The 14,990-nt window shown below is 44.7% G+C and overlaps 1 long non-coding RNA gene across 1 annotated transcript in view; it reads left to right on the forward strand.

Annotated features, from left to right (window-relative positions):
- The first annotated feature begins 286 nt into the window (after window positions 1-286).
- LOC309329000 overlaps window positions 287-14,990 on the forward strand; it is a 59,402-nt gene continuing 44,698 nt past the window's right edge. The window contains exon 1 of the long non-coding RNA XR_014151002.1: window positions 287-422. This is a non-coding gene — a long non-coding RNA (uncharacterized lncRNA). The remainder of the gene's footprint in view (window positions 423-14,990) is intronic.

A 14,990-nucleotide genomic window follows, 5' to 3' on the forward strand; every position in this document is an offset into this window, starting at 1 on the left:
CCCCAGTATTTTGGGGGGAAGCCACTGCTGATTATAGTGACAGGATACTGCTTGAAAAGTATAGTGCAGAAGGAGATCACAACTCTTCTCAGTATCTGAATACAGAGAGAGGAAATCTTTGTAGAGGACTCAGGTGTGCTTCAGTCTCTTTGGTTTAACCTTCCCTCTAATACTCAGCTCTCTTTTGTCTCCTGTAGCTTTATTTAATTCTCTTTCTCCCTCTTCCCAATTCCTCGCTTCCTTTATCACTGTTCCTGTTCCCTTCATCTAGGCCTTTGCCCCTTCAGCTCCAAAGAAAACGATGAAAGAACGAACGAGACACCAGCAAGGCAGGCGTCAAACATTGGCGTGCGGTTTTCCCATCCAGAAGAGGACACAAAGAAGACGAACTTGACTTCTTGGGCTCCCGTCACTGTGGGCTTGTATGTATTTAGAATTTAATTTCTCATTACAGAAGCAAATGCTCAGTTAATTATTCATAGGGCCACCTGCCTCCCTCCCCTCTACATTTTGCATTTGAATGTCCTTTCCGAGGATTAAAGATGCATGGCTTCCTTTAGCATCTTAATCCAGTTAAATACAATAGTCAGCAATAATTCTTTTCCAGGATATTGTTCTTGGTTTGTTCATTGGCTGGTGGTGCAGGCTTTCATGGAGGCTATATATATATATTTCCCCTGAAGTTTGAGAGGTTCTATTTAGGAATATAGGAAGCTACAACTGGAGCGCTCTCAGGCCAGTGTTTCCCAGTTGTCGGTGTTTATACCACATATTTTTAGATTTGCCTTGAGTCTTTATATGCTTTCCATTTTTAAGTTCGGATTAGAGTAGTTGCTTTGGAAGATGATAATCAGGCATCCGCACAACATGACTAGTCCAACTAAGTTGAAGGTGCCATTGGCTTTGAAGACGCTCAAACTCAGGACGAAAGGGAGAAATGAGCTAAGAGGAAGGCATTCTTGGCAAACCCTCACCATGATCAACTCCCATCTGTGTTCATGGAAGACAATCTTACTTCGCTAGTAGTGATTGCCAAAGAAGAAGAATAGGAAGCTGCCTTATACTGAGAGTCAAACCACTGACCCATCTAACTCAGTACTGTCTACACAAGACTGGCAGTGGCTTTCCAGGGTTTAAGACCGAAGTCTCTCCCAGCCCTACCTAGAGATTGAACCTGAGACCTTCGGCATCCACCTCCATTCCTACTTAATCTGATATACCATTGGACTTACTCCTAGAGGGATGCTTCAGTTAATTAAGGCTGCAACCTTATAGGGGGTGTGTGGGATGTTAGGGGAGGGGTAGTACCTCTGGTGAGGTACATGTCATTCTCTTTCTGGGATTGTTTGTCCACCCTGCCCTCATCTCCTACCTGTGGCTCCTAGAAGCTGTCAGCGTGTAACAACGGCCACCCCCCGCCCCCGCAAGAATTGGCTAAACCAGGTGAGGGTAACCGACAGGTTTGGTAAGTTCAAAATGGGTTTACTCACAAACTCTACAAAGGTCAGATTTATGTGCTTTTCCATACAGCATTCAGAAGAAGTGCACAGGCAGTAAAACTTTACAGTGGTGAAAGTTACTGAATTATTGGTATAGGAGCTCTAGAGGGCTTGTAAGAGCCATGTGGTCCTTCCCAAAGTGAGCTAAGCCTGGCAGGACTCTATGGTGTTAACCCCTTTAGACTTAAGTATGTTACTTGTATGTGGCTGGTTATCCCACAATAACTACTCCATTATTACATAACAACAGTAAGCAGTCCATACAGTAGCACATTGGAAGCTGGCTTATACTAAGTCAGGCCCAAAGGCCCACCTAGATCAGTTTCCAACATTTGGCAGTGGTACTCCCGGGTTTCAGGTGGAAGATCGTCTCTGTCCAACCTGGAGATGCCAGGGATTGAACCTGGGACCTTCTGCACACTTGCGGTATGGATACTTGTCTGAAAACAGTGCATCTTGCATAGTTGCAGATGAGATGCACAGTTGCTCAAACAGATGCACCTCTTACAGGAGGTCATTCCAGAGACCTATATAAAAAAGCAGCTCTTCCTGTGACTTCACTACCTTCACTGAAACAGTAAGAAGCAGGACTCTTGAAGATGATCCCGAGAGGAAGACGCGCCGCCTTGTAAGCATTTCACACACCAAGGAACCCCAGCAAACGAGCCATGTGTCTCTTCTGAAACAAAGAACATTCCCTTAAAAAAATAAGGGACATCTGGCAATTTCTACTTGGCAGTAAAAGTTACCACATTGTGACAGCAGAGCATCAATCAGCGGCGACTGACTAATGATGTGATTATTCACATTCAGTTATTGATAGGCGTGCTTAGTGCACAGAAGGAACGAGGCTCGAGGAGAATGATAAGCAGTGGCAGAGGGACATGGCACAGGAAAAGGTGTGCAGGATGAAAACTATGGAAGCTGTAGAAGATAAGGGGTGTGGAACATCAGACCACAAAGAGCAGGAGGAAGAACAAGAGTATGCCTTCCATCAGGAGTTCTGAACAGATGGCTAGGTCTAACCTGCCCTCTCCACCTCAAGCATTTTTTTAAAAAAAATTTAATATAAAATATTTATTAACAGTTTTTATTTTTAATTACAATACCAATAAACAATACAATATAACACATCTCTTAACATAATTTTCTTGACTTCTTTGGACTCCCTCACATCTCCCGCTCCTGCGTTCCTGACTATAAAATTTTATCCAGCAAATTTATCCCCTTGTTTCTATTCTTATTATCTAATTTTCCAATGTTGTGTCTCTAATTTTAGATATCCTTTATTCAGATCTTAAAAATTTAAATATAACCTAAAATTTCCAAAAATTTATCTTTTCTAGGAACTTTTTATCATCTTTGGTGGACCTGCCCGAAGATTAAGGCCTACTGGGAAATGATCTATAATGAAATTAAGAAAGTCCTTAAGTGGACATTTATAAAGAAACCAGAGGCTTTTCTCTTGGGCATGGTGGGCCAAACGGTTCCAAAGAAAGATAGAACATTCTTTATGTACGCAACAACAGCAGCAAGAATTCTTTTAGCGAAGTATTGGAAGACTAAAGAAGTACCTACTCTGGAAGAATGGCAGACCAAGGTGACTGAATTCATGGGACTGGCAGAGATGACCGGCAGAATCCGTGACCAGAAGAGAGAGACAGTGGAAGAAGACTGGAAAAAATTCAAAATCTATCTTAAAAATTGTTGCAAAATTTCGGAATGTTAAGATGTCAAGGGATTGGATATAAAGAATTATAGCTGTAAAAATTGAAATCTAGAAAAAAGAAAAAAAGCTTTAAAGAAAATTAAATATAAAAAGGGATGAAGGATTGCTAAAAAAATTTTAAAATAAGGATGCAGTGAAGGGGAGGTTTGGGGAAGTCGTGTTATGTTTGTTTGTTTTTTTGTTTATGTTGTAAAATTAATAAAAATTACTTTTAAAAAAAAATAAAAAAATTATCTTTTCTTAAATTTAGCTTATCTTCATATTTCACTTCATCTAGCTTAATGGTGCCAAGTTGTTTGTACTCTAGCATCCTTCTTAACATTCATACAATTTACAATATTTTTGTAGATAAATCTTGAATTTCTTCCAATCTTCTTCCACCGTCTCTTCTCCCAGGTCTCGGATTCTGCCAGTCATCTCAGCCAGTTCCATATAGTCTATCAGTTGCATCTGCCATTCTTCCAGTGTGGGTAAATCTTGGGTTTTCCAATGCTTAGCGACAAGTATCCTTGCTGCTGTTGTTGCATACATAAAAAATGTTCGGTCCTTCTTTAGCACCTTCTGGCCGACAATACCCAGAAGGAAGGCCTCTGGTTTCTTAGGAAAGCACCTCAAGCATTTTGAGGTGCTCTGCTAAGGGTTGCAAGGGAAGTGGAGAAAGCAAATAGGCCACACCGAGTGAGGCAAGCAGGTGAAGTCCAGACAAAGTCAACGCAGGGCTATTTAAGCCAAGGAGGGTGGAATCTTTTCCACCCCAAGGATTGCATTCATTCATTTTTAAGCAATCTTCCAAGGACTACATGCCAGTAGTGAGGAGGGAGGGGGGCAGAGGGAAAAGTAGACCGAGCAACAAATCAAAATCTTATCTTTGTCTCTACATATAACCCTCACCCAGACAAACAAGAGTTCAAGGACACATTCCACCCAGGCAAAAGTACTTGGATTATGAAACAAGGCTGGTGAGGGGAGGATAACGAAGCCTGGAGGGCCACATTTGGGTGCTGGGCCTGAGATTTCCCATCGATAATCCAGGCAGATGGGCCCTACTGGCTAGGGCTTGGAAGATGCAGTCTCAGTCAGGGGCTAGGCATGTCTGAGGCATTATGTAGGCAGACAATTCCCTTCTGCAGTATGCCCATCTCCCTGAGGAGCTGGCTGCGTTCCCTTCACAGAGTTACAATTCCCAGAGTTCCCTGAGAAGAGGGATTTGTTGTTGAAGCACTCTGGAAAATGTAGCTCTGTGAGGGGAACAGGGGTCTCCGAAGAACTCTTGGTACTAGGGGTAGTGCATTCTGCTTTGAGGCCTGAGTGTTAGGAACGTCCTACTCACGTGTGGGACCCTGGCAGAGACACATGCCCGGCTGGCATGTTCTCTCCCTCCTGGTCGATCATCCAAGAGCTTCAAAAGCTTTCTCCAGCCCAAACATCTCAGCGACTGATACCAAGAGGCATTAGCACACTTAGGATCCTGCAGAGTATTAGCAGTTCACATACAGAACTCAGTAGCACAGCATTTTGGCTAATCTACTTTATTTCCATATAATACACTCGGAGCATTCTGACTTAGCTCCTTCCTCTTTCTCATCAGACAGCAAAGAGAAAGAAACAAAGGACAAAAGTTCTACATTCCGGAACACAGTAACATAAACACCCTGTTTCCATCACTTCTCACTATATGGAATGAAAGCATACACCGTCATGTGATAGACAACAATCCCATGACTGCAAACACGGAGCAGGAATCCTAACACTGGGATGCTGTCCAACACTGCCACTACCACCCTTACCTGGGCTGTGCGGCAGCACCTGCAAAGCACAAAATTTGAATATGCTCATTTATGTCTTAATGCAAATTGACTTCAGCTGCATCAAAGGTGCTAATTCCAATAGCTTGTCATCAGCCTCCCAGGCCCAACTAGCTTGGGAGGCTCTTGTTGCCAGATGGGAATACAGTGAACATCATTAGCTACTCATGGCGTCATCACTCGCAAGACTCTCTCTCTCTTCCTGTGAGACTGGTGTTCTTGGAGGTGCAGTGCACCCCAAACTGCGGTGTAGGACTTCTCCCAATGATGGAGGTGTCGGGATATCAAGCCCTTTATCAGAAGAAACTGGCAACTCTCTCAGGCACCCGGCTTGATTCCCTGTTGACCTCCCTGGCTGCATTCCCCAGCAGGCGCAGGCAAGGTCTCGATCGGCGATTCTTCTCAAACGTGAGAAGAACACACTCCTCTTTTCTGCCCCCCCCCCCCGGGCAGGGGAAAGAGATACACAGAAACGTATTTACATGCCTTTATTTCTGTCTTTGCAGCGTTACAAAAAACATGACTGCTCTCTTCAAACTCCAGCAGTGTAGAGACAAAACACTTCCTGTACTTCCTGTACAGCTCATATTACACTCTGAGGTAATTCCGGTGCTTCGCACTGTGAAATGACTGTCCCTCTTTTTCCCACGGCAGTCCCAACATGTTTACTTTTCAAGCTAGCACTTTGCAGCTGCATTGCATCCATATCATAACAGGAGGTGGCACCCAGTGTCAGTTTACATTTCTTAGTACAGAAAATTTTGATCTGATGGGTAGAGATCTTTCCTGTTCTGCTTAGTTCAAGAGGGTTCTGGAAGGTTTCTTTCTATGTGAAAGAAACAGGCAGAAGGTTTCTGATGCTTGGGTTATTCCTTCTGGGAAGCTGGTTTAAACTAGTTCTGTTATCTTTCTGACAAGGTCATGCTGACTATAATAGTCGGGCCAGGAGGAGCCTGGGTTTCACTTACTTTCTCTTTCTATCTCTTTCTTCTGGTGTGGTCTGTTCTGTATGCTTAATGTTAAGGTTTAGTCTTATTATAAGTATTATAAGTTAAGCTAAGTCTTTTGCAAGTGTATCTTTTATGGACTGTGCCAATCTTGAATGTATTGGACTTGTGGCCATTATGCTCATTTGCCTTCAGTAGCAGTAAAGCTCTGCTGGATGCAGAACAATTGCCTCTGGTCTATTTTTGGGAACTCTGCAACATATTTAAGTTTTTTCCTCATCTGGACAACACCTAGTTTTCAGGGATAAGACAGAGGACCCCTCCTTCTGCATTCCAGCCTCCCTTCCTGGTGTGGCGCTGACTCCCATTCCTAAGGAATCTGTTCTCTGTGTGGATGGGGAATGACAAAGACCTGGGAGGACCATCTCGCACTTCCTGGCCTCTTTGCGCTATGGGGCAGGGTCCCCATCCTGCCTCTCAGGTCACCCCACCAACTGCATTCTCTGCACCATCCTCCTTTTCATCACCTGCCAGCAACTGCAATCTTAGCCCCGAGCCTGTGAGGCAGATTAGTGAGAATCCGGAAGCAGCTGCAGGAAAGAGTGCTTTGCTTTGACAGACCTAATTTATTTGTTGAAAATCTGAAAGTAGGAACCTGCTTTGCCAGGAAATTCCTCCAGGTGATATTTTTTAAATGCAGAACCTGCCTCTAAATGGTGCGATGACTGAATTGGTGTTAGAAACCTGAAGAACACGAACATGGTTCTCCCAGGACAACTGAAGCAAGCAAGCAAACAAATTAATTGTTTAAGTGCTTTACAAATCTCTCCATGCAAACTGTTGAGACAATGTAAACATCTACCTCCCTCTCCTTGAAGTTTTACAGGCAATTAATTTAATTGGTTATGGCTGGTCTCATAGCTTCTATTATGAACAAGAGCTATTCATTGCAAAGGTCAAGGGTAGTCTTGCAGTATATTAGCTGTAATTCTCTGAGGCATAATTTAGTTATTTATGTTGTAAGTTGATGTGCTTTGAGGTTCCTTCGCTATTGCTCTTTGCTATCCTTATGCAGGATTATAGATATGTTACAACATTGCACACTGCAATGCATTGCTTATCTAAGGTTGGTTATTCTCATATTAACCAGACCTGCTATTGAAATCTTCATTAAGAAGATCTGTCCAGAGCTCACACCACCACCTTATGAACTAAGGTGGGTGGCAATGAGAGACAAGCATCATCTCAGTCATGATTCATTGTTTGTGATACTTCTAATGTCCCTCTGGTTCACTTTCTGATGGCTTCCAGACACCACTTGAAAATAGGGATGAGTGGATCAGTCACTTTCTGGGCCTGGTAAAATTCACATTTATTTATTTATACATAAATCAGTTCCATTCTCACTTTAAAGTGCTTTTGGGTAGGGTTTTTTCCCCCCAGCTGAGAACTATATTGCAAAATTCAGGGAAAGTGTGAAATCTGAAGGATAATTATGTTTGGATCTGTGTATTCGTCCAGGAGGTGGCGAATCAGGTTGCTTTGCTTAAAACCATTGTTTTTGAATTTATTGTAAAAAACGATCCCTCCCCCATGCCCCCAGAGTGGCTTAACCATCAATCTAACTTCCAGGGGGCCTTGGAAATTTTAGATGTGTGAGGGGAATGGGATATCTGAAAAACTCCATACTTTTCTTTCTTTATTATTTTTTTGTTACATTTCTATACCACCCTTTCTTCCGAGTATGTGTATGTTATGCCACACTGGCTCTTAACAGATTAGAATTCCTGGGATCCTTTGGGAGAAACCATGACTGTTTAAAGTGGTATGGCGCTGTGCAGCAACCTCCTGCCCACTTATGACTCCTAGAAATGTATTTTTAACCACCACCTAGGGACTAGGGCTGGACGCGGGTGGCGCTGTGGGTTAAACCACAGAGCCTAGGACTTGTCGATCAGAAGGTCGGCAGTTCAAATCCCCACGACAGGGTGAGCTCCTGTTGCTCGGTCCCTGCTTCTGCCAACCTAGCAGTTCAAAAGCACGTCCAAGTGCAAGTAGATAAATAGGTACCACTCCGGCGGGAAGGTAAATGGCATTTCCGTGCGCTGCTCTGCTTCGCCGGAAGTGGCTTAGTCATGCTGGTCACGTGACCCAGAAGCTGTACGCCGGCTCCCTCGGCCAATAAAGCGAGATGAGTGCCGCAACCCCAGAGTCAGCCATGACTGGACCTAATGGTCAGGGGTCCCTTGACCTGTACCTTTAGGGACTAGGGCAGCATGAACTGGCTGGACGAGGGGTATAGCCAGGACTGGGACACACTAGGGCTAGGTCCTAGGCCAGTGATAGTAAACCTTTTAGAGACCAAGTACCCAAACTACAACCCAAAACCTACTTATTTATTGCAAAGTGCCAACATTGCAATTTAACCTGAATACTGAGGTTTTAGTTTAGAAAAAGCAACAACTCATACATTAACATCTTTTGTCTTAAAAGAAAAACACAATAACAGAGCTTTCAATGATACAAACAACTTCTTTTTTTTGAAAGGTAAAAGTTTGCATTTGGCATGCTTTTGAACAATTAATGTGATTTTTGCTGTTGTACGCATGCTGATAATTTGTCTAACATTGCTGAACTCAAGGCAGCTTACTCCCAAGTAGGAACAACAAACTAGCGGGAGGCCCTGGCACATCAAATGTCGAGGCCTGGACAGAGCAGCAGTTTCCCAGGATGAGCCCTCCTCTCCTCCTCCTCCCAGCATGGCCTCGAGGGTGAAAATGGTGCCCTAGCAGTGCTGGGACCATGCTGGAAGCTGCCAGGAGCCTCCTGCAGTGCTGGAGCACCAGTTTCACCCCCTAGCTATGGCCCGGCTGGGGCAACAGCGCACGTGCCCACAGAAAGGGCTCTGAGTGCCCTCTCTGGCACGAGTGCCATAAGCTCACCACCACTGTCCTAGGTCTTCGCCTGATCCTTTTATTCTCCCTCCCAAAGTGCTGACTCCACCCCTCTCTGACTTGCTGTCATTTTAGCCAATCAGAGAGAGGCTCCAGCCCACTGGTGGAATTCTCAGGCACTGCATCACCAGACTCCAGTATCACATGCCACTGTAAACATATGGTATAGATGGGACAGGGTGGCGCCGTGGTCTAAACCACTGAGCGTCTTAGGCTTGCCAATCGGAAGGTCGGCAGTTTGAATCCGCGCGACCGGGTAAGCTTCTGCCAACCTAGGAGTTCGAAAGCACGCCAGTGTAAGTAGATACAGTGGTGCCTCGCAAGACGAAATTAATCCGTTCCGCGATTCTCTTCGTCTAGCGGTTTTTTCGTCTTGCGAAGCAAGCCCATTGACAGCTTAGCGGATTAGCGCTATTAGCGGTCTAGCGGCTTTTAGCGATCAGCTGAGAAGCGGCTTATCAGCGGATCAGCTGTTAAGCGGCTTAGCAGCTTAGGAACAGGGCGAAAAAAGCGGAAAAAACCCCACGGGAACTCGCAAGATTTTTTCGTCTTGCGAAGCAACCCCATAGAGAAATTCGTTTAGCGAAGCGCCTCCAAAACGGAAAACCCTTTCGTCTAGCGGGTTTTCCGTCTTGCGAGGCGTTCGTCTTGCGGGGCACCACTGTAAATTGATACTGCTGCGATGGGAAGGTAAATGGCGTTTCCATGATGTGGCGTTTGCCCGTTCTTTTGGAAATGTCTGTACAGGGAGAGAGAAAGGGTGAATAGGTAGACCAATAGAAAAGCCCAGAGGCGGAGGCTACCTGTTTTTAAAAGGCTTAGCCAGAGGTTTAGACAGTTGGGAAAAAGCAGTTGGAAGACAGATGGAAATAGACAGTGCAGTTGGTTCTTGTGTGAGGGGAGGTAGAAGAGTGGGAGTGAGTTAGAGACAGGATAAAATAAGACTAAGAGGGTAAAGGGTAACAGCATTTCAAATGCATTTAAAGTTTATTTGTGTTTGCAATAAACTCCAATCTTTGTTGTTAACTTGAGAACCCGACTGAGACTAAGTGTTTTACCGGGGAGAACCTGATTGGTGGCAGCGGATTAGTGGTGTACGGGTCAATAGTCCATGAAACAACTGGGGGCTCCGTACGAATGCCACACATGTGCTCCGGCTTCCATCACGGTGTTCTGTTGTGCCAGAAGCGGTTTAGTCCTGCTGGCCACATGACCTGGAAAGCTGTCTGTGGGCAAACGCCGGTTCCCTCGGCCTGAAAGTGAGATGAGCGCCGCAACCCCATAGAACCATTTCCGCCCTGCAGAGGAGGTGGGATTGCGGATGTCACGGCCCCAGCCCCTGCGCGATTGGAGGAATCCCCGGCTGTGTCACCCCCTGGCCAGCCAATCGGCTGGCTTTGGGGGTGTGACCCGCCCAATTTAAACACAGGAACGGCCGGGGATCTCCCTCTTTTCCCACCTACCAGCTGTTCCTGTCCCCCCCCGCCCTTTAAGCTTTTCGTTCCTTGACCTTGCTATGGACCTCTGTTGGTCGCCATTAAGGGGCCTGGTAGGAATTTTTCCACTTGGCAAATTGGCACCAGCCACTTGGTTTTCGCCTGCCTCGTAGCAAATCATCACAACTTTCTTAGTATTGGCGGTTAGGCATTGGTAGTGGTATTGTTATGTAGATGGATGGGGGGGGAAGAAGTGCCATCACCTCCCCCACATATTGAAGGGTACTCCGATAAAGGATTCTGGGGGGCGTGGCCCTGTCTGAAGCCTATGGAGTTGAGGGCCTAAGGCAGGCCCCTGAGGGGTGACCCCGGGGGAGTTCCTAGTTGATGTGCATTAGCAGGACTTTCCCTACTGGTGGTTAACCCTTCTCGGACTTCAAGCGAACAGGCTGAAGCTGGATAGTCTGTTAGGACCAATGCCTAAGCCAATAAGGCTCATCACCTGTAACCAATATAGTTGTGGCCATATTTAGCCCATTAACCTTAAATATCTGTGTCATGTGTCTTTATTTCCACTGGTGGGGGGGGGGGGACTTGCCACACAATCACCTTTGAATGGACTATACCTTTTGTGGTATATATGAGGCCTTAGTCCTTAAGCACCCCTAAAAAAGTAAACCCCATTGAACAAAGTGGGACTTATTTTTGAGTAGACATGAATAGGTTTACACTGAAAGTCTGGAATGCTAAACACAGTGGAGTGTAAGCCCTATTGGATATAGTGGGGCTGCTGAGTAAATAAGCATAATATTGTAAGAGTTATATCCGGCCCCGAAGAATGCTGTTGTTGGCTAGTAGCTATGCTGGCTATCTTCTACCTGCACTGTCTGAGGCAATATGACTCTGGATACCACTTGGGTAGGGTTCTGTTCCATTAAGGACCTGCTTTGGGGCTTCTCATAGGTCTCACCGCTGTGAGAAGAGGATGTTAGACTGCATGGGCCATTGTTTTGCCCAAGCAAGCTCTTCTTATGATCAGTCCGCCCTAATGAATGCTCTCTGCAATGCACTTCCATTGAAACACTGGGTATAGGCCTCTATTAGCTGTTCTGTTCAATGTCAGGTGCAGTTCTTTAATACTGCTTGATACTCCATTGAGTAATATTAACAGTGTACAACTGTGAAGTTTTCAGAGTCTGCCAATATACTTCTCTTGTGCTGCAACCAGCTGTTGAGGCAGGATTTGAACAATTTAGATTTTTCCTTGTTGTTCACAGACTAAGGAAGTGCATAAACCATTTTAGCAGGAGTTCTGCTAACAAGCAACAGCTGCCAAGGTAATGAGTGTGTTTAAATAACCAGATTGATGTAGGAGGGGCTCTCTGTCGACAGAAAAAGGAAATGGGGAGGGGGAAAGTAAAAAACAACAACGCCATGGAGCTTGACAGAGTTGCTGGTATGTGGTATAATGCATAGGAAACACCACCTTATCAGCATGAGGGCTAATTTAAGAAATGTTCAGTTTGGTTGAAAACAACTTGCTTCGTTTGCCTGTTTTTGGTGCGTGCTTTTAATTGAAATGGATATAATTTGAGGTTGTACCAGGAGTTATTGTGTGAAAGAACTGGATACTGTACTTATGAAAGGTATAGGGGGCTGAAAAGCTAAGGCTCTGCCTACCTAGGTTGAAGTTAAGAGTGGGGGAAATCTGTCAGTTTCAGTTGCTTGTTTTTCCAAACCACAGAGCCTGGGACTTGCCGATCAGGTCGGTGGTTTGAATCCCCATGACAGGGTGAGCTCCCGTTGCTCGGTCCCTGCTCCTGCCAACCTAGCAGTTCGAAAGCACATCAAAGTGCAAGTAGATAAATAGGTACCACTCTGGAGGGAAGGTAAATGGTTTTTCTGTGTGCTGCTCTGGTTTGCCAGAAGCAGCTTAGTCATGCTGGCCACATGACCTGGAAGCTGTACGCCGGCTCCCTCGGCCAATAAAGCAAGATGAACGCTGCAACCCCAGAGTCAGCTATGACTGGACCTATTGGTCAGGGGTCCCTTTACCTTTACCTTTACAACAGTCCCAGCAAACGACGAATGGATGCAAAAACTTGCGGAATATGCAGAAATGGAAAAACTTACCGGAAAAATAAGAAACCAAGAGAACAAACTTTTGGTAAAAGAAGGGAAATGGTTCACTAAATATTTACAAGCTGTAAACAGATAAGAAAATTGGCAGGATTATTGTAGTAACCTGCAGTTTTATAAGGGTATATATTTAAAGTAGATGGATAAATGAGCAAATTAACTTAATTTGGATATGCAGAAAATATTACAATAAATTTAAGGAACCATAGAAAGAGGGGGAAGGAAGTCAAGTTTTGAAATGCTAAAGTGATTGTAAAATTATTGAAATGTATAAAATTGAAAATCATAAATAAAAATAAAATAAACAAAAGTAAAAGATTTCCGAAGGCAGCTCAGCCCTGTATAGGGAAGTTTTTTAATGTTTAATGTTTCATTAAGTTTTTATATATGTTGGAAGCTGCCCAGAGTGGCTGGGGCAACCCACTCAAATGGGCAGGGTATAAATACCATTATTATTATTATTATTATTATTATTATTATTATTATTATTATTATTATTGAATCGGGCGTCAGAGAAATGTTGGAGGTTATGGAAAAGCTTCCCCCTGCTTTAACTGGGGGTTATAAATAACAATTGGGACTAGTGGGGGGGGTAGCACCCCAATGCTGCCACAGTGAGCTTTTATAGATAAAAGAAAGGAGAAAGTTTTTTTGTTGTTGTTACTATTTTATTAGATTTATTACCTGCCCTTCAGCAAGTCCCAGCAAGTCCCAGGATGGGTTGCAACAATTTAAAATTCATATTTAAGAGCAGCTCAAACAAATGCATAAAATGCAATCTAATTTTATTATACAATTTGAAAATGAGTGACTATTTTGTGTCCCTTCTCCCAGTCCCTTTGCCATTACTGGCTATAACACGGGGAGGTGTGGGCTCGTTTGTTGCTTATGGGTTGAGAACATCGCCTACACGTCTCTGAAAGTGAAAGAGTGAGAGAATTGTTTCCAGAAAAACTGAAATTTTGAAATGTCCCTAACACACTGTTTGAAACTCCCATTGTTTTAGGCGCATTTCACAACAGGGAATTTCATTATACCAGTTCAGCCTACCTGAAGGAGCGTCTCCACCTCCATCGTTCTGCCCGGACACTGAGGTCCAGCACTGAGGGCCTTCAGCGCTGCGAGAAGCCAAGTTACAGGGAACCAGGCAGAGGGCCTTCTCGGTAGTGGCACCTGCCCTGTGGAACACCCGCCCATCAGATGTCAAAGAGAAAAATAACTACCAAACTTTTAGAAGACATCTGAAGGCAGCCCTGTTTAGGGAAGCTTTTAATGTTTAATAGTTATTGTATTTTAGTGTTTTGTTGGAAGCCACCCAGAGTGGCTGGGGAAACCCAGCCAGATGGGCGGGGTATTATTATTATTATTATTATTATTATTAATAATAATAATTAGCGTGAGCTGTTTCTGAGCTCTGGGCACAGAACTGCGCCTAAGATTTCAGATTAAAACTGCAGAGTGGAATGAAAGGAGGACCTTTTTCTGCCTCCCCACTTCCAGCTACTCTCTGAAGACTGGAGAAGACACCCTCTTAAGAATATTAGGGGGGTGGGATGGGGAAGGACTGGACCACATGAAAAATGAACATGAATTTTGGCTGCAGTTCATTCATTTTCAGCTTTGTATTCTTGTTATAAAGAAGTGCACCTAGACATTCTGTTGTTGTGCCCATAACCTTGGTTTAAGGTGCCATTTAGCTCCTAGCTTTCATATCTCAGTTTCTAGCACTGTCCTAACGGGAGTAGATCCTTGCTCTGAGTCCCTGTGACTCAGGTCATACAGTTACGGTATACCTCGGAATAAATACGCTTCAGGATAAGTATTTTTGGGTTGCGCTCCGCGGCAACCCGGAAGTAACAGAGTGTGTTACTTCCGGGTTTGCCGCTTGCACAGACGGTCAAAATGATGTCACACGCATGCGCGGAAGCAGCAAAACGGGGCTCCGGAATGGATCCCATTCGCATCCCAAGGTACCACTGTATTCCAAAGATGGGAAGCCTGAGGCATAGCTGTCAACTTACAGATTTGAAAATAAGGGACCAGCAGCCTTGAAAATAACGGACCAGCAGCCAAAATAAGGGACCTGCAGCCTCATCTGTTCCAGGCACTCCAGTCTTCCTGTCCTCCTGCAGTCTGGTCAAACTCATGCTGGTAGCTTCAAGAACACTGTCCAACCAACTTTGTAACCAGAGGTTCAACTGAATAGAATCTGAATCACATGCACCACAAGGCCTATGCAGCCTCAACTTAAGATGGCTCCCCGGCCTGGCTTTGCACTGCAAAGTTTGCAGCAGCACGTGCAACAAAATGGCGTCCAGCATTCAAAAACCCCCTCAGCTTGCATTAACTAGCCACACACAAGGCATGCAAGCTCCACCCCCCCAGTCATTCTTAGACTTCTTATTGGGTGAGCAACACAGCCAAGTAACACAGTTGGAGCCTCCCTCCTCCCTGGCCAGCAGGGAGGAAGGGAGAGGAGCT

This window comes from Podarcis erhardii (genome assembly GCF_964252035.2).
Source record: "Podarcis erhardii genome assembly, chromosome: 14".
NCBI lineage: Eukaryota > Metazoa > Chordata > Lepidosauria > Squamata > Lacertidae > Podarcis > Podarcis erhardii.